Below are 12,194 nucleotides of genomic sequence, written 5' to 3'. Positions count from 1 at the left end.
TTTCTTCCTGAGTTCCCTCAGGGCTCACCGGCTCCTGTTCGAGGGCAGCAATTGCTGATGACTGTGACATCCTTTGTTTACTGACACGGCAGGAAATATTCCGTTTGTCAGGGTTTAGGGTGGGAAAGACAAATAGAGGTGGGGGGTGGGGTTCTTGTGTGTCCTGGGGCATGGAACTGTGGAATACGGGAGGGAGTTGGTATGGAAGTAAGCATTATCATGGGGAATGCAGTCTTCAGCTACTGGGAGATGGGACTTGGTAAGGGGGATGCGGGGGAGACTCTCTTTCTGTGCTTTGATGTTAATGATACTGTTCAGTGCCCGGAACTCTAAATGTTGTCAAGCAGCTCAATAAACTTCATAACAGTCTTTTGAGGTCAGTGTTATCCCATTTTACAAATGAGGACACTGAGGCTCAGAGAAGTGAAGTATCTTTTGCCCCAAATCAGAGTCATCAAGTGGCAGAGTGAGTAAGGAACCCGGACACTGTCTCTGGAGCTGAATTAGGGAGTTTGAGATTTGAAAGGGATTTTAGAAGCCCTTCATTCCAGAAGTTGCAAATGGAGATATTTGCAGGGGCAAGTCTGGTGGGATGGATTGGGCTGTGATTAAAAGTCACTTTCTTTTCTGATTAAAAGTCAATTTCTTTTCTGAAAGGGAAGCTTCTCACTCAGCTCCAACCAGTTAGTTTCCTGGGGTGCTTCTCAAAATGCCACAATGGCCAATCAGTCTGAAGGCCAGATGCAGCCTGTGGGCCATCATTTAGGGATCCCCATAAGAATCAGAGAATTCTATGATTCTAAAAATAGGCTACCCTGATATCTCATTTTATAAATGGGAAGAGTCGGCCAGAATCCACATAATTTTTCTCATTATACCACTGTCCCTAACTTCTGGGAAATGTTGTTCCTTTGTGATATCTGCTTAACACAGTGTGGAAAAAAAATTTTAATTGAACAATCTGTTATGTGCTTAAAAGACATCTTTGCCCTTTGTACTTCAGAGGTAGTATAAAATGGCATTCACCAGTTTGCCCAGTGGAAAGGTCAATGTAATGTTGCTGTAGAACAACAGTACTCAGATCTTTCTGGTCTCAGGATGCCTTTATGCTCTTAGCTCAAGAGAGCTTTGTGTGTGTTATATCTATGATATTTACCATATCAGAAATTAAAGCCAGGAAAATCTTAAGACATTTGTCATTTATCAACTCATTTAAAAGCAATAATAAATGCATTACTTCTGAACATAAATAATACATTTTATTGAAAAGTGGCTATATTTCCCACCAGAAAGGTTAATAGGAAGCATGATATTGTTTTAGAGTTTCTTAAATCTCTTTAATATCTGGTTTAATAGGAAATAGCTAGACTCGTTTCTGCTTCAGCAACCAAACTCTTGTGTTATTTTGGCTGATATATTTGAAGAAAATGGGGCCTCACACAGACATTTTTTTTTGGAACAGGGAGTATTTTAATTGTCTTTTCAGATAGCTGTAAACATTCTTCTTTGACAGTATTCCGAAACTTAGCAAGTGGTAATTTCTCAAAGGTTAGTCACAATGTGGCATCTGAAACCATATTGGTGAACTTTTGTTTGTACTCTGTTACATTAAAGCCCATTGGTCTATCTCGCCCTTTGATTGCGTAGTTTACCCATGTATGATTCCGTAACATTAGGCATTTGTCAATTGGAAAGTTCACTGAGTTATGCAGATCTTCTAAATGTTGACATTGGAAATACAACATTAAATGGCATGTCATTACACAATATCAAAAAATCACATTCCTTAGTATCCCTTTTTTAAAAAAAAAGAGTTTAAGTATTGGGAAGCTATTAAACTCAAAGTACTGGAAACAAGTTTCCTACTTGTTTTCACTTGAAAGCTTGAATTTTATCACTGGCAACAAATACCATCAGTTGTTTTCTTGAAGTGACATGCTTACTTTTGTATTTAAGAAAATGTCTGCCAGATACTCAAGTCTGAATAACTATAGTTTGTCTACTAGTTGTTCATTCAAGTAAACATGACATTTGATACAATATGTGGCTACTTCAGCTGGCAACTTAAACACACAAGTGTTTTGTAGGATCAACTGTTGTACTTTGGCTTATAGCCGAAGTGCTTTATATGTACTTTGCATTTTTTCACACAGAATATTTAAAAGATGTGTTCTCATGGGTTCAGGTTTAATAAAATTAATTTTTATTTAATTTTCATCAGGACATTCTTAAGTGAAAATGTTTTTTTGTTTGTTTTATCGTCAGCACGAGGCACTAAAGAGTATAATGACTACTGATACAGTTTGGTGCCGCTGCCTTGTAGCCACTCAAGCTATCAGCAGTTTTACCTACTGTTGCTTTTGCATCATCAGTGCAAATACCAACACAATGAAAAAGTCTTAGAATTATGATGAAGATAATACTTGTCCTTGGGAACCCCTCTTCCTCCCAGGATCTGTGGAACACACTTTGAGAAACATTGCTGTAGACCATTTTCAAGAAGTCTGTTCAGTCAGTTCTGTTATCATCTCAGTGCTCCTGAGCATTATGGCCCAGTGGAGGAATTTGTCCATTTTTAGATTGGTTACAAAAAGGAAAAATTTGTTCTAAGAAAGTGTTTGCCCTAAGATTAGATTTAGCATTCAAAGGATCCCTTTTTCCTTTGCAATTTTTAAAACTTTGATCTCTGCACAATTTTGCAGGCATATATCTATTGGGTAAAGTGAGGCATACCGTGATGAATTTTGATTCTAGCCAACTAGATAGATAAGCCAAGTCCAGCCTTGTTAGAAAGATGTTTACTTCCTAAACCCACAAAAGCTTAAATGTCTGCTAAGTATCCCCAGACTGGATTGTAGTTTGGTTTATTCCTCCTGTCCTAGTCAGCATAGCTTTTCACAACATTTTTTCTGGCCCGTTGGGTTTGACTTGGCGGGTTCTATCTGGCTCTGCGATGCGGTGTGGTGTAATATTCATAGGTTTTGCAGACCAAATAGCCCTGGATTTGAATCCCAGGGGTGTACTCTGACCTCTTTGAGACTCAGTTTTCCTGTCAATAAAGTGGAGATGATGATGAAGCTTACCTTGTTTTGTGTGCCCATCCGTTGGTGAATCTGTTATTGTGAATTCAATGAGACTATGCATGAATGCACTTAACACCAAGTCTGGCGTATAAAAAGCGCACCTATGTGGTAGCTGATGCTGTCATCGCCTGCCAGTGTGCAGACTTCTTCCGCATTGCTGACAGAAGAGGAAGGAGGGAATATGGTGAAGCTCTCTAACGAATCATAATCTTTGCAATTAGCTCACTCTTTGTTTAAAAGAAAACCCAGTGTTTGACATGGTTTATTTACATGGAAGTAAATTGGCAATGTGTGAGTCTCCTGCCTATGTAAATGTTCACCTTTATGTCAAAGTCGAATTTCCCCCATTGCTTTTAAAATATGAGATGGCCGAGAAAAAAAAAAATTCTACTCAGCTTTCCAGGAACATAATAATTAGACAAAAGTTCAGCACATGGAGATAATTAGAAAGGATTTTAAAGCTAGGCATTTGCTTTGGTTCCCCCCAGAGCAAGTACTCAATGTCTCCCCTGTTTATACTGTTCATTTGCCTAGCAGACTTTCTCAAAGAATTAATAATGCCAAGATGAAATTTAGCCTAGCTTGTCTAAATAATCCCAAACTGCAAAATGGGTGACGGTTGAATTAGTTAGGTTTTGCTGAAAGTCCAGTCACCGTGTCTGATCATTTCTGTTCTTGTGTGATGTTTACCTGGGCTCCTGGTGATTTGTCTGTTTCTCTTCCTACTCAAAATAAACCAAGCAAAAAAAAGAACAAAATAAAACATAGAAAGCATTCAGCAGGCAAAATAAACATGTGGTCCATGTAGTCTTTGTGTCGGTTCTTCCTCCTTTGCTTCCATCCTTTTATCTGATTGATTTCTTTTCCCTTGCAGTTCCTCAGCATTCATTCCATCCTGTCCTTTTAGCTCACAGGAACTTGGCACACTCTGTTTTGCTTATTTTTCTTGGGGGCATTCCTTCAGTTACCACATTCAGCTCCTTCTGTGCACTGGGATCCAGAAATATCAAGATGAATTAGATTGAATCCAGGTGAAGTGTAGATGGGAGTTTACTGTAGTCTTCAAATTTTCTTTAAAGTTGATTTTTCAAAAGCATGTAAGTTAAAATTTTTTAACCCTAAAAAATAGAAATGTAGCAAATTTAAAAATGAAGTCTTCATATCAGAGGTTGCACACTGAGAGTCTTGGGCTGAGTCAGCTCACAGGCATATTTATTTGGCCCATAATGGTTTTTAAATTTTTGAATTAGTTGTCAACATTGAAAAATTGGGAGATTTCTCATAAATCTCTGATTATGGTGTTTTCTTCAAAATATCAGTAAAGTCGATTTATCAATCTCAATAAAAAGCAATAAAGTTAACACTGAATTGAAATTCTGCGTGGCAAGAGTTCCCTCGGCTGGAGCTAAGTGGAAACTGCCCCCTAGAAGGGAGGTGCCCTTTCCAATCCATCACAGCCTCTACCTGGCTGGCTTCCCTCATTGCCTCTGGTACCTGCCTGGGCCCCTGTAGGCTTTTTTTTTTTTTTTTTTTAATATTTATCTATCTATCTGTCTATCTATCTGGCTGTGCCGGGTTTGGTTGCGGCATGCGGGATCTTCGTTGTTGCATGCGGGGATCTTCAGTTGTGGCATGCGAACTCTTAGTTGTGGCCTGTAGGATCTAGTGCCCTGATCAGGAACTGAACCCAGGCCCTCTGTGTTGGGAGCATGGAGTCTTAGCCACTGGACCACCAGGGAAGTCCCCTCTGAAGGCATTTGAAGTTACAGTCCTGCTCTAGTATTAACTGGGACAATTTTGAAAACCTCTACATACTTCATTGTGTGCCATACTGTGCTTTACTTGTTCTTTTAGTTTTAATCTGGAAAAAAAAAAAAAGTGTGGGGGGGATATATTCTCTTCACTGAAGAACTTCATAGTCGAGTGAGAAAGCCAGACATAAACAGATAACTATAGTCCAACATGGGGGTCCCCGGAAGATAACATTTGTAAAGGTCTTCCCCATACCCAAAGCACTCTGGTCCACTGCTGGCTTTTGTAAATAAAGTTTTATTGGAACACAGCCACACCTATTTGCATACAAATGCACACCAACACTCTATGGCCGTTTTCATATTTCAGTGGCAGAGCTGACTCATTGTGACAGGGAACAGATGGCCCCCAAAGCCAAAAATATTTACTGTCTGGCCCTTCACAGGAGAAGTTTGCCAACTTCTGCTGTAGAAGACCCAGTTTGGTCCTTCAGACAGCTCAATATGATGCTGTAATTGTGCTCATTTTACACCACACAGCTAGTTGGTGGCAGAAGCAGGACTCAGCTGAATAAAGTCTACACTCTAGTGTGTCATCAAAGACCCAGCCCAGCCCTGTCCCTGCCAGTGTGTGGCTAGGTTCTCACACCTGGGGAGTGAGTCTGGGGGTGAGGCTTGCCCGTTAGGCTGGTTTAAAAGACACTGTCCTCTACTACTTTCTCGACTGCCTCCTGGATTTGACCCTGTGACTGCTCCTCTGTCCACGTAGGAGGGGCTTACGAGGAGCAACATGGTTGGTTGGAAGGAGGAGCTTGGAGCTGTTCACAGAGCACTTCATGTAGGAATAAGAAAGCATCCGTTGGGGCTTCCCTGGTGGCGCAGTGGTTGAGAGTCCGCCTGCCTTATGCTGGGGTTGCGGGTTCGTGCCCCGGTCCGAAGATCCCACATGCCGCGGAGCGGCGAGGCCCGTGAGCCATGGCCGCTGAGCCTGTGCGTCTGGAGCCTGTGCTCCGCAACGGGAGAGGCCACGACAGTGAGAGGCCCACGTACCGCAAAAAAAAAAAAAAAAAGCATCCGTTAATACCACTGGACTGACTACTGGTGACCCATGGGTTTTTTGTGTTTTTTTAAAGATTTTTTTCATGTGGACTATTTTTAAAGGGACTATTTTTAAAGTCTTTATTGAATTTGTTACAATATTGCTTCTCTTTCAGGTTTTGGTTTTTTGGCCGCTAGGCATGTGGGATCTTAGCTCCCCAACCAGGGATGGAACCTCACCCCTGCATTGGGAGGCAAAGTCTTAACCACTGGACCACCAGGGAAGTCCACCCCATGGGGTTTTGAACAGCCTGACCCTTGTAACCTTAACAACTGCCCTGTGGACATAGCACCTTTAATCGGAGAATTTCCCTGGGGAAGCAGTCCCCCTCCTTTCCCCTATCCCTCTGTTGGCCTCCCTCTTCATCTTTAGACACTCACCCACCCACTCTCATGCCCAGAGGTTTTATACTGGGCTGAACTGGGTCCACAGATGTTTTCCCACATTTAAAAATAGTAATTTCCCATAAAAACCTGGACATTTCAGTCTCTTGATGAAAGGGAGCTTTAGCCCTGGGGCTGTGTAGACCTGCCTTCCTGCACAGCCCCAGTGGCCACCCCCTTGACCTTGGGCATGTGATAACAGTTTGAGTCAGTCTTCTGGCTGGTGGTGCCAGTCATTAAGTGTCTGCTTCTTGCATTGAGAATACTGGCCTGACCCTACAGGCATCTGTGACTTCAGCCCCTAGCCAAGCCACCTCAGAAAGCTGGCCGTCTCTTGAGCACCCCGTATCCTTGCCCACCTCCCTGCCTTGCCTTTGCTGTGCTCCCTGCCAACCGTGCCCTTCTTTCATGTCACTTTCACACTGTAGATTACAGTGAGTAACGTCACCTGCAGTCTTAATTCCTCCCATGCGGTGCAATCCTGTGGCCTCTCAGGCATGGTGCTGTATCACAGGTACTGGGCTCCACGCCTTTCTCCTTCTCTGTGGGCAGAGACCCATTCTTGTTCCTTTGCATGCCCAACACTTGGCCCAAGGACTGGCACAGGGAGATGCCCATGAGTGTTTGCTGGGTTGACATTGTAACCAGGAAAGAGATGAATCCATTTGTTCCTTAGTGAATTGTTGGCCGGTCTCCATTAAGCAGAGAAAAAGCCCTTGTAGACAAGCCTCCAGGCCAAGTTCCAGAGACCTCAGCTGGTTTCTCTTTCTCTGGTGGACAAGTATGGTTCCTCCAGACTCTGTCCTTTGCAGCAATTCAATGCAGTCCTAATAATATACTCTAGCCTAGCTACCTTTACTATACCCCAGAGCCTCTAGTTTTATTTTGTTCTTCCTCAGCTTTTCAGTTGGCATTCTTATGCTCCCCCATTCCCTATCCCAGTAAAGTCACTGTCACTCCTACCTCCCGACTCATTTTGGAGTCCGATGCTATTATACCTTGACCACCCTTAGCTGATGGATTCTCCAGGCACAGCCCCTGACTTATGTCCTTAGGGGATAGGAAAGTTACAGGTGAATGCAGCACCTGGCAGGAAGTTGGAATATCACAGATGTCTAGTCACCAACCACAGGTCCCCTGCACGGACTACAACACTTTTCTAAACTCTAAGTGAACTTGCAATGCATTGTGTGTGTGTGTTTCCACTCCAGAGGGTCCCAAACTAATTAGATACATTGTATCAACCGACATAAAATCACAGAAGGTTAGAGCTGGAAGGGACTTGACAGATCTAGTCCAGGATCCCATTTGGGGAATGCTGATATATCTCAGAACACTGAGGATCCTGTAGAGAGGTCATAAGTTTAGAAGCCTGCAGGGACCAGGCAGGTAATATAATGGCGGCAGTGGCCAGGGTTTATTTCATTATGCTGATTTGCGTGGGGCTTTTTCAACACCTAAATACACTTTGCATATCTGGGAATTTCCTAAAGAAATATGTTGTCTACTAATTTTTTTAAATTAATTTATTTATTTTTGGCTGTGTTGGATCTTCGTTGTTCGGTGCGGGCTTTCTCTAGTTGCAGCGAGCGGGGGCTACTCTTCATTGCGTTGCGTGGGCTTCTCATTGTGGTGGCTTCTCTTGTTGCAGAGCACAGGCTCTAGGGCGCATGGGCTTCAGTAGTTGCAGCATGCAGGCTCAGTAGTGATGGTGCACGGGCTTAGTTGCTCCGTGGCATGTGGGGTCTTCCCGGACCAGGGATCGAACCCATGTCCCCTGCATTGGCAGGCGGATTCTTAACCACTGTGCCACCAGGGAAGTCCCTCTACTAATTTCTTGAAGCACGTGTCTTCCTCCATCTCTCTGTCATCTATACAATAGAGATAATAAATGTATTCACCTCCTAGGGTTGTTGTGAGAATTAAATCCATTGGTAGCTGCCAAGCCCTTAGATCAGGGGTTGGCACATGAGAAGTACACGTGTTAAGTACTTTTGATAATGATGTTGATTCACTCTTGCTGGAGACGTGGACACATGAACCTTCACTTGCATCTTTACTGTAGGGAAAAACCTCAGACCTGCCGATAACGGCAACTTGGACTTGACCTCTGTGATAGGGAGGCAACCGGGGAACGGGGAGGGATGGGAGGGCCATGCCATCTGGTGGGCATTGCCCTCAGTTCCTGACAATGGCTGCCAGACAGGAACGCAGGTCCTGTGTTGACAGATTTTTCAGTTTTTCAAAAGAATCCAGAACTCAGGATTTTTAAATGTGACATCATCTCCCAAGCTTTAAATGTTGGCTGGGAGAAAAAAAAAAAAAATCTTTCTTAACAGTTTGGAGACCAGACAAATGTATATGGGCTGGGTTCAGCCAGCGAGTGACTTTGGATGTAGTCTGACCACTGTCATTTATCAGATGTGGAGGCCGAGGCACGGGCTGTAGTTAAGAGCCCCCGATGGGCAGCCCAAGAGCAGGTGAACAAGGCTCAGATCGCTTTCAGTCCGGCACCCCTACCCATACCACAAATCCTTTCTTGTAATGAGCCTGCGCAGCAGAAGTTCTGTCTCCTGCCTCCACTGGGATGGAGATTTCATTTTAAGCCTGCAGAGTGGAACTATGAAAACCAGGGCCAAGAATTTAGACTCTCCTCTCCCTCTCTTCATGTTGATGCTCACCTGAGCCTTCCTCATCCTGGAAAGGAGTGGAAGGAGCCGAGCTCATGGAGTTAGTCAAAAGGGTTTCGAGGGGCTTCCCTGGTGGCGCAGTGGTTGAACCCGCCTGCCGATGCAGGGAATGCGGGTTCATGCCCCGGTTCGGGGAGATCCCACATGCCGCGGAGCGGCTGGGCCCGTGAGCCATGGCCGCTGAGCCTGCGTGTCCGGAGCCTGTGCTCGCAACAGGAGAGGCCACAGCAGTGAGAGGCCCGCGTACCGCAAAAGAAAAAAAAAAAAAAGGCCTTCGATTTCTGGCGACTCCTCTTCCCAGCCACGTGATCCCGGCTGGGGGAGGGGCGTTAGTTACTTCATCTCAGTACCTAGACTCTTAAATTGTAAAACGGAGATTAATAGAGTGTAACTGGGAAGAGCTAAATCGGACTCCATGTTGATGTTTCTTTGACTTTAACCTTTGCTTTTCGTTGCTTTTGTTATAATCATACACAATGGCCCGACTCAGGGAACCCTGCCCCTCTGCCTGAAAGTTGAACTAAAGTGCCTTTGTTCAGCTCACAGGGAGACAATCTGACCCTGCCCACCTGTGAATGGCTGAAATTAACACATCCCCTCACCAAAGCTGGCCATTCCAGGAGATGTTTTGCAAGACTGATGGCCCTTTTTACTTTACTTCCTCACCACCTCTCCCTCTCTATTATGCCTTTTTACTTTACTTCCCTCTCTGATTCTATAAAATAAACTGGCATCCAGACCCCATACGATGGTTATTTTGAGACATTAGTCTGTCATTTTCTTGGTCTGCTGGCTTTCCTTATAAAGTCATACCCCTTGCCTCAACACCTCGTGTCCAACTCATTGGCCTGTTGTGCGGCGAGCAGAGCGAGCTTGGACTCGGTAACGGTAGGACCTTCCCATAGGGCTGCTCTGAGAACCAAGTGAATTCATCTATCTAAAGCCCTTAGAATGGTGCCCAGCACTTACTAGGCTCTCAGTAACAATTAACTATCAGAGGAACAAATGCATCTTTTTCCTTAGGGTTCCGGAGCTCTCACGAACCAGTCTCATGTTTTCCAAGATTGTTTGGCTGATCATTTTTTGGAGGGGGATGAAAATACTCAAAAGATACTTGAATTTGGATATACACACACATACACATATTTCCACAAATGCGGTCAGTGTCCTCACTTGTGTTCTATGGGGAGCTGGGATATGGGAGGAGAGGGCTGGGTGGGGTTTGGAGTGGGAGTGCGTTTGGGAGCTTGTATGATGGATACAGAGGTAGATCAAAGTCCATTTTAGCCTGGGAAGCGTGTCATCACGTAGACCACTGATTAGATTACAGATGTGTGGCATTTACTTATCTTCACTCTTTCAAATGAAAAAAATCAATATTTTCCAATTATCTCCAATGGTGTATTTTTTTTTAACTTAATTTCTTTTTGGCTCTGTTGGGTCTTCGTTGCTGTGCGCTCCAATGGTGTATTAAACTTACTTTGTCATATTTCATTTCACCATCCCAGAAAGAGCAGGGGGAAAGGGTCAGGAAAGCACATTGCAAGAGAAGATGAAGTCTTTACAGCAGTTCATAATCATGCCTCCTGCCCTTCCAGCATTGTCCATTCAGAAATTTGGTCATTCACTCATTCATCAATTTCAGAAATGTCTACAGACGCCTACTCCATTTCAGGCACCGTTCCAGGTGTGGGAAATTCAGTGATAAAAAAGCCAGACAAGCAGCCTCTGATTTCACAAAGCTAATATCTAGTGAGGCAGGCAGACTACATCAGCAAATAAAGATCAGATAAGTGCTATGCAGAAGATTAAAGTAGGGAGGTTTGGGGGCTAGCCCACTCTGAGCAAGTGGGTCCCTTTAAGCTGAGATCTGATTGATGAGAAGGAGCCAGCATGAGAAGACCTAGGGGGATGAGGACAAAGGCCCGGAGGCAGGAATGGATCCTGAGTCCAAGGAGCAGAAGAAATACTGGGGGCTGCAGAGGTGTGAATGTGAGGGAGGGAAAAGGGAAATGTACAAAGTGAAATACACCAGCGGATGGTCAGCCAGGCAGGTGTCATCACTTGGACTTATGGCCTTATTTTTCGATGGCTGCGGTGGGAAAAGCCAGCAATAGTGGAGGGTGGAGACCTACCAGGTGGCTATTGGAAAGATGACAGGGCACACAAAGGGGTGACAGAGAGGAAGGAGCAGATTCAGGATATGTTTGGGCAGCAGAGTTCAGCGGAACTCCCTCAGATCCACAAACAGCTGTTTCTGTGGAAGGAAACTGCAAAGTACCTACTATGTGCAGGGCAGTGTTCTAAGTGTTTCTCTTGTACTATCTTAACCCTAAAAATGGAATTGGAACTCTTAGGATTCCCAAACAGGTAATTAGTGGCAGAGCGAGACAGGCTGACCCAGAGCCTAGCCTCTCAGCCACCGCACAGCATCGTCCCCAGGCTCTCATCTGATTATGAAGCTGGCTGAAGAATGCACGGCTAAGCATTTCTAAACCAAGCAAATGCGCGGAACGGTGTGCAGGTTATAAATAACCATTTCTAGCTGCCAGCTGCTGTTTAGGTTTGGAAAGGAAAAGAGAGTCTTAGCATGACTTGTTTATCTCAGGTAATTTGGCAGTAAACTGGGCCCTGGGAATTTGAGTTGTACAGAAAATGCAAAGGAAGAGTGACAGGGATATTGTTTCGGGCTTTCAGAAGACAGGATGTAACTTAAAGGCCCAGAACCAGCCTGGAGGTGCACATGGAGTATTTGAAGAGAAAAATGTGTCTCAGAGCCAGTGTTTGTTTACTTGGCTCCCAAACAGTCATGCTTTTTGTCTAATAGATTCTGTTCTAATGATGATATTTCCTTAAAGAGGTCTCCCTTCCCCCTCCCCAAAAAGGGTCCATGGCATTGAGATAAGGAAATAACAGGAGGAGTGGGAGATTTTCCCATCTTCTGCCTAGTTGTCTACTAGGTTGGAAACTAGAGGCCTCTTTTGTTGGGCCTGTCCAGAGCTCTAAAAAAATTTTAATTACTTGTCAACATTTAAAGATTAGAAGCTTTCTCATACAACTGGACTTCTCTAGAAAAATCTCACCCAACAAAACTGAGCCCGCGTTCCTGCCTGGAAACCTGCAGCTGGAGACAAATACTGCTTCCTCTTTAGGCTGGGCAGGTGCTTGCCAGACTGCCCTGTCCCCAC

At 44.3% G+C, this 12,194-nt stretch overlaps 1 protein-coding gene across 5 annotated transcripts in view; it reads left to right on the top strand.

Annotated features, from left to right (window-relative positions):
- KATNIP (katanin interacting protein) overlaps positions 1-12,194 on the top strand; it is a 193,528-nt gene that overhangs the window by 787 nt on the left and 180,547 nt on the right. The window lies entirely within an intron of this gene.

The sequence above is a fragment of the Aethalodelphis obliquidens genome, unplaced genomic scaffold (genome assembly GCF_003676395.1).
Source record: "Aethalodelphis obliquidens isolate GAN/ISIS:26980383/991018 unplaced genomic scaffold, ASM367639v1 scaffold30, whole genome shotgun sequence".
Classification (NCBI taxonomy): Eukaryota; Metazoa; Chordata; class Mammalia; order Artiodactyla; family Delphinidae; genus Aethalodelphis; species Aethalodelphis obliquidens.
The sequence above is the reverse complement of the archived record's forward strand: the minus strand, read 5'-3'. Positions and strand labels throughout refer to the sequence as shown.